General features: G+C 44.8%; 1 long non-coding RNA gene across 1 annotated transcript in view; it reads right to left on the bottom strand.

Moving 5' to 3' along the window:
* Positions 1-1,445: 1,445 nt before the first annotated feature.
* LOC129380519 (uncharacterized) overlaps positions 1,446-13,893 on the bottom strand; it is a 105,683-nt gene continuing 93,235 nt past the window's right edge. Inside the window, exon 3 of the long non-coding RNA XR_008608630.2 lies at positions 1,446-2,166. This is a non-coding gene — a long non-coding RNA (uncharacterized lncRNA). The remainder of the gene's footprint in view (positions 2,167-13,893) is intronic.

Genomic DNA, 13,893 nt, shown 5'->3' with positions numbered 1-13,893 from the left:
ATCACCAAACATGTAGCAAGAGTTCTACTCCATATTTTATATGACATTAACATCTTTCTTCTGTGCTAAGTATAACAGCTGCACACTTTGAGATAAATTACAATGACCACGACAACAGGGCTTGCAATAAAGCAAAAACGCTAGAGAATGTTAGCAAAATATCACGCAAAGGTATGTATTTTGTTATGACGTTGATAGCGCAAGACGAAACAAGGACAAGGAAGGAAACAGGATGCTCAGTGAACTGTACCCAGCTACACCCACGCAGCTGTAACAATACAATGTGCATGGTGCCTGAAGAGCTGAAAGACACAAAAGGAAGACGAAGGATGTGTGAATAGGATGAAAGGTTGTGAGGAAGGCTTCTTCGACTCGTGACAGGTCATCCTGTAAGAGCAAATTATACGCCGGCCGTAATCTACCCTCAGTAAATACATCAACCATTTACCTGAAGAGCAACATTTACATGTCGGACGTATCAATTTCTCGTGATTAAGCTCACTTTCATTTTTACTTTGAGAGCACGACTGACGTGCTTGAAGCCTCCATGTGCCTGGCACACAAACAGAAAGAAGCGCTTCTGTAAACACTTGAGGGCCACGGGAGGTTGACTGACACAAAAGTGCTCACGTTTCGTAGTATGGTAGGCTTCGAGTATAATTACTTTAAATTTTTATTCATGCTTATAACTACCAGCATAGTTTTGTCGTATATCGGAACACATCTACGCAATGCACAGTGGGCAGCCCCGTCCCGTGTGAATATCTGTCCTACCTTCCTGCCTTCCTCTGGCGTCCTCTTCATCCTAACAATGGCGAAACGGCCTGGCTGCCCAACTACCGCATTCCCACACGACGGGGGCGGCTGATAAACGAAACTTGTGCCGTATGAAGAAAAAAAAAAAGGTTTCTGCGCTTACCTTCGCACAGCAGCTTCTTTCTCGACGGAATTTGTGATTTTTTGTGCACTATATAGGTTGTGCAAGCTAACGCTAACCAAACTGTTGAAAGAACAAAAATAACATCTTACGTGGCCTGCGTAATGAGAGTATGTCGCACACATGGCTTGTCCCGAAGATATCATCTAAAAACAATTGGGCTCCAATTCACGCTGCGAAGATAGTTGGCCAGCGAAGCCGTGGCATCACCTGACCCGATAGACCAATGTGACGTAGCCTTGAGCGATTGAGCAATGCACGACATGAAACGAGTGACAGCAAGGCAATAAAATACGATGTACCTGACTAAAAGGTACAGTGTATAAGGCGCCCTAACTGTGCGCGGCTTGCTTTGTGCAGGAACCGCTGCGTCCTGCCTAGCCTGAGCACGACGTCGTTGTGTATATTGACTTAGCTGTTCTCGTCGCCGCTCATCGTGTTCACGCTGCTCTTCGGGAGTCCCAACTATACGTGACCTACTCGTAGCGCTACCCAACACAAACGAAATCAGTTGCTAGGTGGGTTCTTTCACACGTGGATGAAAGAGTAGTGACGTTACGCCCTGCTTGGTATGCTACAGTTGTTGCTTCCCGGCAACTGCAGCTTATGCAACCGCAATCTTTACCGGGAAACGCATGCGGCGAACGCTACGTGCTTCGCATTGTTCGAACGCGCCTCATCATCTATCACGTGGTTTTGATACTTGTTTTTGCTTTCCTTTACTGAACCGAATACTGAGGTGTGTCTTGCATGCGCAATGCCTATGGAGATAGGCACTTTTCGCTTCAATTCGTGGAATGGTTTTCTGTCGAATGTTCCGTCAACGGAGACGAAGAAATCCAGGTATCCGAGTCATATACAGCTTCGCTGTAAAAAAAAAAGAAAAAAGAAAAGAAAAAGAGAGATATAGAAAACACAGTGCAAGATACGATTTTAGGATTTACAGCGTTCGTTCGTGAGGCCTCTGACGACCGAACACTGTCAGCCTTATAATTGTACCTTGCACCGTGATGTTCTGATTTTTTTTTAAACAGCTTGGCTAACGTTAGCTGGGACACACGGTATAACCACTTGGCTGAAGTTACTTCGCATCTTCGATATCTTTATTTTATTTATGGCATGACCCACATGGTGATGATCATTACTGAAGAGCCATCCCAACTAACGATCGACGGCAATGGCCTGCGGCACCGCCGCGTATGCAGCCGAAAAATCCCGAACAGCTGCAGCTGAAAAAAAAAAAAAGAAAATTTAAACGCGCCTACTACACTTACGAGTACGAACAATATCCGGGAAATGACACCGTTAAGACTACATGCCATCAGGAGGAAAGCTCCAGTCGCATATTTTTACGCCTTTCTGGTCTTACCCTCGAGAAGACAATGATACACTGTGCGCGCCACGAATACTTGAATAGGTCGGGTATGGCGGGATCTCATCTGTCCTATTTCCGTAATGGACAGGAATCTGTCGGACACACATTTTTTTAAACTGCCGCAGCCTTTTTACTCAAAGAACGAGAATTCTCCAAGTTCAGTTTAGTAGTTTTGGGTTGAGCATATGTAGTCCGGTTGTGTTTTCTCACGTAGTGAGCTTCAACTGTAGAAACGTTTGCGGGGTCATCTGCGATCGCATACAGGAAACTTAATGATCAACCTGATAACGCTTTGCTTTGTTTTGTATTCTGTACGTCTAATATTCTTATTATCGAATTTTTCACATTTACAATTTGTTATTTCCTAATTTTCTTCTTTTTTTTCCTGCTCTGGCAAGAAAGACTGCTTACTTACAGATCAGTTTTCTTTAATTCTAAATTTAGGAAATGGCAAGGTGGCCGTTTTAGGGGCCGCTATCCCAGAATTCTAAATACACTACTCTGGCAAGAAAATAAGAAAAAGGAAGCAAACAAGAAGGAAAATGTCAACAAAAGCACGCTTCGGTACTTGGGCACTCACCCATCACACACAGGAGTGGGCGGGGTCCACGCAAGTCCTTCCGCGCGCACATATTTGCAACACTGAACCGATTAAATACCCTGACTCCCGTTACATTATCTGTATCAGACGCGAAGAAAGTTCTTCGCACCCTGCGGCGCAATACTCTGAAAGGACATGTGGTTTGAGCAACGAACAAAGTCTTCGCTACCGTGCAAAGTTGACCCATTCCTGCGGTTCTCACTCGACCAAAACACTGACTGCACGTTCGACACGCTCCTTCATCGTTTAGACGTATAGTATACATATAGCCTACACGCCTTTCTTTCTTTATCTCTACTTTGCTATCATTTTACCTCCCCCTCCCCTCTCTCCTCAGCGTAGGGTAGCAAACCGGATCTACCCATCTGGTTAACCTCCCTACCTTTCCCCTTCCCTCTCTCTCTCTCTCTCTCTCTTGCTATACGCCTTACTTCTTGTGCCGCATCATAAAAAGAACGTGTAAGTTCCTGTGACATCCCCGACGCTTCAGTCGATAATATTATCATAGAATGCCCTCAATATGACCAGCAGCGGGTTCGCCCGTGCGACAGTTTGAAGATCCTCGATAGATGTCTTCTCATAGCGAGCAAAGTTCTTGTGCCGCGGTTATTCTCTGATGTGAAAATACCTTCCGTTAGTGCCCTTTGCGATTTTTTTAGTCGACGCGAATCTCGTGGACTGCGTGTGAGTTAAATTGCCTGATTTTTCTGCTCTACAATGTTATCCTTCTACATCTCTCTTTTTTTTTTCTTGCCGTTTTCTTGTCGCGGCCGTGTTGTTCTTTCCGAGGCATGATTTATGTGCAAATGTAGGTTATGCAAATACGTATACACGAAAGGCGCTGTGTAAACTACCCACCCCTCCTATGGGATGAAGTACGCGGGCGTGCTTCCGATGCTCGTGCCTGTAGAGTGACACTGTTTGTATGACTTGTGTTCCTGTGGGTAGTGCGTGTCGGTATTTTTCTTCTTGTTTGCTTTCTTTTTCTTCTTTACGCTTACTTAAGTAATGTATTTGGGATTTTGTGAGAGCCGACCCTAAAGAGGCCTTTCTACACACAAATCTCTTCATTTGCCGCGTATATAGAGTTTTAAACCCACATTTATATGCAGTGGCGGCGGTGGGCAAAATATTCTTTTTTTTTCGTCCGATCACTGGGGCGGAACTGAGGATGAGAAGGCTTGATGGCGATCCGATAATGACGACGACTTGACGACGTCGACGACGACATAACGGAAAAAACGGACGGACGGACAAAATAAACACAGTTTTCGAGCGTTTAATTGTTGTCGCAGCACAAACCTTATTGTACGATGAATGTGACAACGGTATTTCGGGGCAATGTTAAAGTGAAAGTGGCACGTAAATGAGTCCGCTTATGACGGTCACACAGGTCTGCGGACGCCGCTTAACAGGCCTTAGAGTTAATATTGAGCGATGTTATTTATAGTTGTACTTGGCACGCACGCATTTAATTAATTTAGATAACGAATCCTGCGGGTTTATTGATACACAAATTAGAAATGGGCAACAAATGATGACTAAGCGAGCAGCTGACGGGTCAGCAACAAGTGCTGCATTCGAGCCGCTCCTCCTTAACACCAAGCGGCCACGAAATACATTGGGCACTAGAGATGAGCGAACAAGTACACGAACAGGGGATGTTGGATTTAACATACGTGTATGATAGCTAAAAGGGCTTAAGAAGCGTTTATTAGCAGTCCGGTTAAATATCCACTCACAGCGAATATAATTTTGACATCTGATAATTCCGATATCTTTAGAACGTTACCTCTCGTGTGAAAGTAAGCCTAACACGAAGTCTGCCTAAAAAATATTAGTCCAAACTTTTGCTACGAATTGATCAGCTTTCGGGCTATTAAATAAACTTTTGAGATATTAAGTACTGAAAAAAATCATGAGCCATTCCACCCTGTGAAGGTGTACGACCAGCGAAGCTGTGTATAGCACACGACAGAGAGGTGGCACAGAATTTTGAACAAAGGTACGAACACATTTATTGTCTCGATCGGTGGTCATCGTGACGAAAGGTACGCACACAAATTTATTTTTATACATCCGCGTTCATTTGTGTTATACATTCGTTATATACATTCGTGTTTTAATTTCGCGATATACTGAGGCCAAGAATCCGAGACCGAAATCACCCCACCGAGCGGCAGTGGGCCAGAGCCGCCAGCGCCTTCGCAGAGGGAAGGGCAGTATGGGAACGCTAGCATGATGAGTGGCGTCGAAGCCAGCTGTCGAAGAAGACGACGACGAAGGCGCGAGCGATATACTGAGGCAAAGAATTTGAGACCGAAATCATTCCAGCGACTGACAGCGGGTCATAGAGTTACTGTAGTGGGCCTGTACCGTCAGCGCCTTCGCAGAGGGAGAGGCAATGTGGGAACGCTGGCATGATGGGCGGCAGCGGGCCCAGCTGTGGAAGAAGGCACGAGCCACTGTTGATGATGATAGTTTTTGCTCACATATTTGCTGACAGACACGAAACTGATCCCTCAGGACCTAAATAAAGTTTTTCATACCATACCATACGAAAAATGAGCGGAACCCTAGCCACTAACAGTTTCGCTGTAAATGCGCAAGTATGCGCCTTCCTCGAAATCTTCGTTCCTGCACTACGCCGTTTTTGACACTCTTACGTGTCCACATCACTTGCTGCTCGATGGAACTGTCTTGGTATCCTTAAATGCGAAGCATTTCCTGGCGAACATTTGCAGCTTTGACATCAATCAATCAATCAATCAATCAATCAATCAATCAATCAATCAATCAATCAATCAATCAATCAATCAATCAATCAATCAATCAATCAATCAATCAATCAACCAATCAATCAATCAATCAATCAATCCTACATCTTGGTGCTCTCATGGTCGTTTCGCTAAATTGGTATGTACCAAAATCGGCATAGTATGACAAGAGTGTATTGTTATGATCCATTTCGATGGAGGCGAAATGCGAAAAGACCCGTGTAATTGAATTTAGGTGCACGTTAAAGAACCCCAGGTGGTCTAAATTTCCGGAGTCCCCCACTACGGCGTGCCTCATAATCAGAAAGTGGTTTTGGCACGTAAAACCCCATAATTTTTTGTTTGTTTGTTATGATCAACCTAAGTTTTCGAAGAAGTCATCGACTACCACATATGGCGACGGGGGGTGCCCCCACCAGCAACAAGAAGCTGTAACGGTTCATGTTCACGCCTCATAATTCACTTCTCTTCAAGACAGCAACGTCGTCCTCCTGACCGTCACAAAGTGACCACTCATCGGTGAAAGGGCCCTCGTCGACAACCCCTGGGAGAAAGCGTCGACGACAGGCGGTTGCCTCCTACTGTGACACGTTGGAGACAGGTGCACCACGTACATGAGGAGCTCGTTGAAGACATGAGCACCCCGAGCAGCACGCTAACGACCAGTGAGGGGCGACAGAGGTGGTGAACAATTCGGCGTTTGTGATTGGCCAGTCGATTCCCTCAACGAGGGAAAGATGGGTTATTTAAGGCCGTCCTGGCCACCGTGTTAAATCAGAACTGCTCAAGACTCGGATAAGAGTCACAACCATGTACCAATGAAGTGAATACATTCCTTTCTACTTTTTTCTTCATCACGATGCCCGGCTTCGCCGTAGTTTCCTGATTCTTGCGGTGAAGACACACCCCACCCGGTCGAGGTTGTATCAGTATGACGAACATAAGTGATAGGTCATGACATGAATGTCATGACATATGTGTCATGTAGGGCATGAACCAGCCGCCCACGTCTTGGTGCTCTCATGGTCGTTTTGTTAACTTGGTATATACCAAAATTGGCATAGTATGACAAGAGTGTATGACGAACATAAATGATAGGTCATGACATGCGTGTCATGTAGGTCACGAAACAGCCGTCTACGTCTTGGTGCTCTCATGGTCGCTTCGTTAACTTGGTAGGCACGCCGCACGCAGTTTCGCATAACATGATTCCCACAGGGCATGGGATCTGCGGGCTTTTGTAGCGGCGCGACTATCGCCTCCAGAGCCAGCGAAGAAGTCTCGCGTGCAGGTAGCACGAGAAAGGAACACGCCCGATTCATGGCTGATCCCCCCGTAGTGGGTTGAGCCATAATTGTAGGCACCAAACCAAACGAACACGCTGGGTGTCGGATCTAGCTCCTCTTGGCTTGCACTCTGAAATGGGTTGGTTAAGTACCGGGTAGTTTTTCGTTAGTTTGTTGATTACTCTCTAATTCTTTTTTTCATTTTAGGTTGAAGCAGCCCATTTTCTTTATTACAACGAGGCTGTATATGGCTAGTGTTCCGTGCATTTTTGTTCTCCGTGAACAAAAACTATAATCATCAATGGCTCATACCCCACTAAGAACTCAACAAGCAAAAAATGCAATGGCTCATAGCCCCGTAAGGTAGAGGCTACAAGAACCCAGCCAAGTGAAGCGAACAGTGCTTACATTCATTCTGATCACACATAAAACATACAGAACAGCATGTCAAAAACTGTCATGGTCAATGGCTCATACCCCCGTAAGCAATGGCTCATACCCCCTAAAGCAAGCAAAAGATGCAATGGCTCATAGCCCCGTAGGGTTCATGGCTACTCACTTTGCGCGGATTAGTTGCGATGACACTACCCTTGTGATCGTTGTCGGTGATTTCAATTTGAATGAATCGGGACCGAAAAGGGAGTGGTTGAGGTCTTTCGTGTTGCAGACATATCGCTTCCGATGCCGTACCGATCCAATCCGAACCAATCATTCAGTGGCCTACGTGCATCGATGTGACATTATCAAAGAATGTGTTTGTAGTTGCGAGTCAAATATTGACCACTGATCAAGACAATAAATGTGCGTGCGTACCTTTCGTCACGATGACCACCCATCACCTCTGTGTCGTGTGCTAAACAGCTTCGCTGGTCATCCACCTTCACAGAGTGGAAGGGCTCATGATTTTTCCAGTATATTTGATACCGCACTGGTGTCCAGGAATTGGGGAGTTCCCCTTGGACAGCCGCTCTTCAAAATTATGAGCTACCTCTTGACCTCTTTCTCCGTAGCGGAGTGAGCAGCATTACCGTCGCACTGGTGCCCTTGGCTGGGGATTCTATCAGTTTGAACAACCCTAAAGCTATCCAAGAACAACTACATGCGGTGACTCCTAACTACCACAGCATCACTGATGTACGGCAGTTTGGTCGAGGTGGGATAGTGTGCAGGTCGCCAGAGCAGACATGTATAGCGGACCTGCTGAAATGTTCCTCGTTTGCATCCATCCCGGTGAGTGCGTATATTTCACCACACCTCGCATGTACAAAGGGCATTGTGCGTGGCGTCGACTCTCAACTAAGCCCATCTGAGACATGGTAGAAGCTAAGGGAAGCTTGGTAGCTGTTTACCGCTTCAATCGCGTTGTGGACAATAAGGGAGACTCCACTGAGTCAGTGATTGCGACTTTTGCCGGAAATGCTTGTCCATCGGAAATTAAAACGTGGCCTTTAGTGTTCAGAGTCGATCGTCTGGCGTCACGTCCCCTACCGTGCCGGAATTGCTGGCGATATGGCCATAGTCCTGGCGGTTGTAAATCTGCTTCACGATGCTGCACATGTGGTTAGGGTCACTCTAACGGTGATTGTATGGCCCAAGACGAGAAGTGTTGCCTTGGTGAATCACACTCTGCCGTCTATTCAAACTGCCCAGCTCGAGTGCAAGAAATGCTGGTGTTAGAAATAATTGTCAAGAGAAGGTGTTCTAGGAGAGAAGCTATTACCACTGTTAAGGAGAGTGCTCACGGCTACGCTGGCGTAACAGCACGTCAGCCTTCTTTCACAGACGCGATTATTTCGCAGGCAATCGACGCTGCAGTTGAAGACGCAATCGCAAACGCAATGGAGCGTTTAGTAGTCAGCATGCCAGAATGAACATATCAAGTGGTCAGTACGCAGATTTCTAATCTTCTGCAGATGACTCTAGTACTAACTAGTGACACCTGTACACTGCCACTTAATCCATAAATTAAAGACAAAAATAACGTTGGCACGTTTCCCTCGGAAAACAGCCGCGATACCTCTGAGTCTTCGTCGAATCCTGGCCAACAGCATATGTTAGACTTGCACGTCTCCACAGACATTGAACTCGACGCACTGGCTTCTTCCATGTCCCCTCAGAATAAGTCCAGAAGTCTCCGCCCAGTAAGGTTTTCAGGGAGAACATTTTGGAGAAGGTAGTTGTTACTGCAATAGTATCCTCAAAACAGGATCCTTGAGAGTATTGCAACGGAACTGTCGTTCGATATTTGCTGCATGCACATATTTACATTGTCTTACCCGTTCAATTAAACCCTGATGTAATCTTCTTACAAAAAACATGGCTCACTCCAGATTGAAATTTTCATTAAAAAATTATCGTTCATTCCGATTAGATCGATCTTCGCGAGGAGGTTGTTTACTCACACCAGAATTTATCATCCAGAATTCGCCACAAGGCAAAGATAGTCCTACAGCTCCTGTACCCCGAGTTTGAAATAATAGTATTAAACATGAGAATGCCGGCCTGTCGGACATTTTTTTTATAGCCAATGCCTATTTTCCTTCAGGGGTTCATGACACGCGCCCTTTGGATACTATAATTACTACTTGCGGAAAGGGTATTCTACTAGCGGGGGACTTTAATTCCAATCACGTTACATGGGGTTTAAAAACAGACCAGAGTGGCACTCGTTTGTGGTGATTGGTCCCAGGACAACAATCTTAATTGTGTAAATTCAGGATCTTAATGGTGTAAATTCGGGCAGCTTATGCCCTTGACTTACCTTTCGCAAGCTCCAGCCTCTCCCTGTCCGCCTGGTCGACTCTTGATTATGCCACAAATAGCAACCACATACCAGTCACTTTTGATATTATACATCTAGTAATCTCCGCAGTTTCTAATATGTGCGTATTTTTATAAGTTACAGTAAATTTCAAAATTCCTTGCGATCGTCATTGGCTTCTCTGACTGATGCTAGTAAAAAATCTAAAGCAGTGAGCACTTGTCCTGCTTTAAAAGATTATCCGGAAAAATCTGTATTTTTCTCCTTGGTGGATCGATGATTGTTCCCGTGACTATAGGCGAAGAAAGACAGCTTGGAAAGAACTGTTGCAGAATCAAAGCCCTCAAAACTGAATGTATTACAAATTGTATGCTGACACTTTTAGACACTCAGTGTTGAAGGCAAAGGATAAGTATGACATTAAGCATTTTTAATTTCTTTCTAAATCAAATAATAAACGCGCACTGTGTAGCTTTCTGCGCGCCGAGAAAAAGATTCCGCGGCCGATAGATGCAGAATCGGCAGTTTTGTCTCACGAAGAAATAAAGAATTCATTGGAGGTAATCGCTAGAGTGTTAGAACGTCGCTTTTCTTCTCAACTTCCGTTAGATCCACTGATATCACCAACTGAGAAAGGCTTCACGGAAATCTCCAGGACTAAATTATCAGATATTTTACTAAGTTTTCCATCAGCGGCTACTGGTCCGGATGGAATCACTTCGTCCACGTTGAAAATTTTATATAAGGAATCACAACATTATTCATTATACATTATCAATTATTCCGTCAGAAGGGCATGGCTTCCATCGGAGTGGAAAATTGCTAAAGAGTGGAAATTGCCTAGCTTAAAAATCCGAGTGGCGGTTATGTGTTAGACAATATTAGACCTATCGCGTTAAGTTCAACTTTCGTAAAATTGACTGGACGAGTGATAAATATTCGTGTTATACATTTTCTTAATGAGCGATCGATCCTGAGTCCGAAACAAATCGTTTTCAGATCACAGTGCTCAATATGGCCGGCTCATATTGACCTTGAAGACCGTATTCAATTGGCACGGCGCCACAGGCAGTATGCTGCATTAGTCACTCTAGACATCTCAAAAGTATATGATAGTGTTGAGCATGTGATATTGCTCAATCAGCTTCGGAACATTCGCTTTCCTAAATACCTTCAAGCATTGTTTGCATAATTTTTTTAAGGAATAGAGAATTTCATTGCTTCCGAAGCGGCATTTCTTCGGCTAGGTACGCGCAGACAAGATAGGCGTTCCACAAGAGGCGGTACCTTCGCCAGTCTTAATATACTAATGAACTCCATCTCATGTCATGATGATGTACATATTTACGTGTATGCTGATGACATAGCGTTTTTCTCGTTGGCAGATGACACCCAAAATCTTTATAACATATTACGGACATACTTGTCTGTTATATAAACATGGCTTGATGCGATGCATCTCTGTCTCAACGTCTCGCAATACCATTAGAGGACCCCATATATATGTATCTTACATTGATGTCAAGCCACAAGTAGAGACTGTCAAGTATCTTGGCGTGATGTATGATTGTTATGTGTATTAACGAGAAGAAAGGGGGTTAACCGAGGGGCCAGATATTTATTAATCATATCACGAGGAGCCAACAGACAACGACGCTGTCTTTGTGTGTTGGCTTCTCATAATATGTTCTCTGTCTTGGAAGGCGCACGTTGACTATACTAGAGCAAAGGGTGTTCGTGCGGTTGGTTTGCTACGTAGGCTAAGCAATAGTCGATCAGGAATGCGAAGAAGAACGCTGTTATCAACATACCGCATGTATATTCGCCCAGTATTGGAATTTGGGTGTGCATTGTACTCTAGAGCACCTGCAAATAAACTTCGCCGCCTTGTTCCTCTGGAGGGGCAGGCCTTGCGACAAGGTTAAGGAATGTCTAAGTTTGTAGCGAATGAAGTTTTATATCTGGAAGCTAGGATCCCTTCTCTTGTAACGCCGTTTGAATATTAGGTGCACGATAATTTCTAAGGCTATATGAATCCCCTACAAGGCGTTCAGAAACAGTTTTTATCTCCCAGCCCGATTTGTTTTTTGGCTCGTAACAGCCGTGATTCTACACACCTGAAATTATTTTTTATACAAACTCTTCTAGATCAGTTAAGCGTCTAAATTCGTCAGGTGACTCCTGTTTGTTGCAACACCAATTCCATGAAAGTTCAGTTGGATTATATATTCCCTAATAATACAAAGGCACCATCTTAACGTATGTTAAGCTTTATCTTAAAGGGCCCCTCACCAGGCCCCATAGAAAATTTTGGTTATACGCTGGACGTTGTTACATGTCAGCTAGGGAGCGTTCTGCAGCAAAATGTTTTCAAATGGGCTCATTAATAGCCGAGATAGAAATATTTCAGTGCCGTGTACCCATGATTTCAGTAGGCGGGCTCCACTGCCAAGCAAGACGCCCTCTTCACTCGTCCCGTCTAGCCTCTGCAAGCGAAATTCCTTCCCTGCGTTCTCTCATACTGGACCTCGAGGATCGCGTGACGCATATGTCCCGCCTTCATTTTTTTTTCTGCTCGCTTTTTTTTTTTGGCGCTACACACTTCCGCTGACGGCGTCGTGCGCGAGCTGTTGTCTCGTTCGCGCAGCGCACGATTTGCGTGCTGTGCACAAGGAAACATGAGTAGCGGTATAATTCAGTGCTACACGAATACTGAGGCAGAACAAGAGGATCGCAGAGCATGATCACACGCTGGAACACGGTAGAAAATGGCATAGTTTCGGTACTTGCGCACGCGACTGCACGACCGTGCGAACAAGCAGACGCAGCGGAAGTACATCGCTCCTGCTTCGGTGCGAAGTACAACAAAAAATACGGAGACATTCCGTTTGTGTGTTTTATTCTTTCTCTAAACTTCAATTCGTCAATTCAAGCAACAGATCACGCAAATAACAAATGGTGCCTTGAATAATTCTCGAAGTCACGTGTCACCACGAGCGACGTCACACTACGAACCCGAGGGACGCGAGTACGTCACCGTCCGGCTTGGAGCGTAGCGGCCGCAGGAGAAGGGAAAACGGCGTTCGGATTGAAATTTCAGAGCATTCCGCGGCGCGTAGCGATGTAATTCTTTGCAAACACGATCGTTGGCGCTCATTGTATGCTCTGCGCTTGTCAGCTCCAAATGGCCAGATCTCGTGAGGGGCCCGTTAAATGATTACTTTTTGCACATACCGATCAAGACAGTTATTGCCACTGACGCTTCCCTAAACGAAGAAAAGTGTGGAATCGGAATATTTTCTCATATTCTCGATTGGTCGTTTTCTTTTCGCCCCCCAGACTTCGTACCGATTTTTCTAGCAGAATATTTAGCTGCAATTCTAGCCCTTCGTAAACTAAATACATCAACACGTTCAACAGTGGTCGTGACAGATTCTCTGTCGCTGTGCTCCTGATTCCGTGTGCTTCTGATGACTCTCAAGTTTTGCGAGCTTTCAAATCGTTAGGGCTCTTCATTTAGCTTTGATTAGATTGGTTTGGATACCAGGAAATAAGGGCCTAATTCTGAACAAAATGGCAGATTTGTTGGCAAAAGTGTCCCTGGATGGCCCAGTCACTGAAATCCTACCGGCATCAGCTTTCATCATAGGGGCGAGATTTGGAGGCAAATGACGCTACGTCCATTTCACGCCCCTTCTTTAACAAACTCTAAAGATTGTCAGTACTTGTCACATTATTGGGATAGCAAACGCTGTCAAATGCGAGCACTCGAAGTCGCAGTCACTAGACTACGCTTCCAAATTCCGTTTCCAAATTTTTACCTACAAAGCGCTGGTCTGGCTCCCTCGCCGAACTGTCCCTCTTGCGGGGAACATGAAACAATAGATCAATATCTCATTGATTGTCAAAGATATTCTGAGTCGCGAAAAAGAACATTAGAAACGCCGTTTCGCCTTTTTAGATTACACTTAAATGTTGAAAATTTACTATCTCTGGGGGCCTCGACCCTTGGGTACAGCGAAAGGAAGGTTGGCGATGCGATCCAGGATTTTTCGATTCTATCTATTACTTCCTGTTTTTCTATCTATTACTTCCCATATACATATTCACTAATTTTGTTTACAGGTATTTTACAATTCTTCTTTCTTATTGTTAT

The sequence above is a fragment of the Dermacentor andersoni genome, chromosome 1 (assembly GCF_023375885.2).
Source record: "Dermacentor andersoni chromosome 1, qqDerAnde1_hic_scaffold, whole genome shotgun sequence".
In the NCBI taxonomy this organism is placed as follows: Eukaryota; Metazoa; Arthropoda; class Arachnida; order Ixodida; family Ixodidae; genus Dermacentor; species Dermacentor andersoni.
This window is presented reverse-complemented; position numbering and strand designations above follow the sequence as displayed.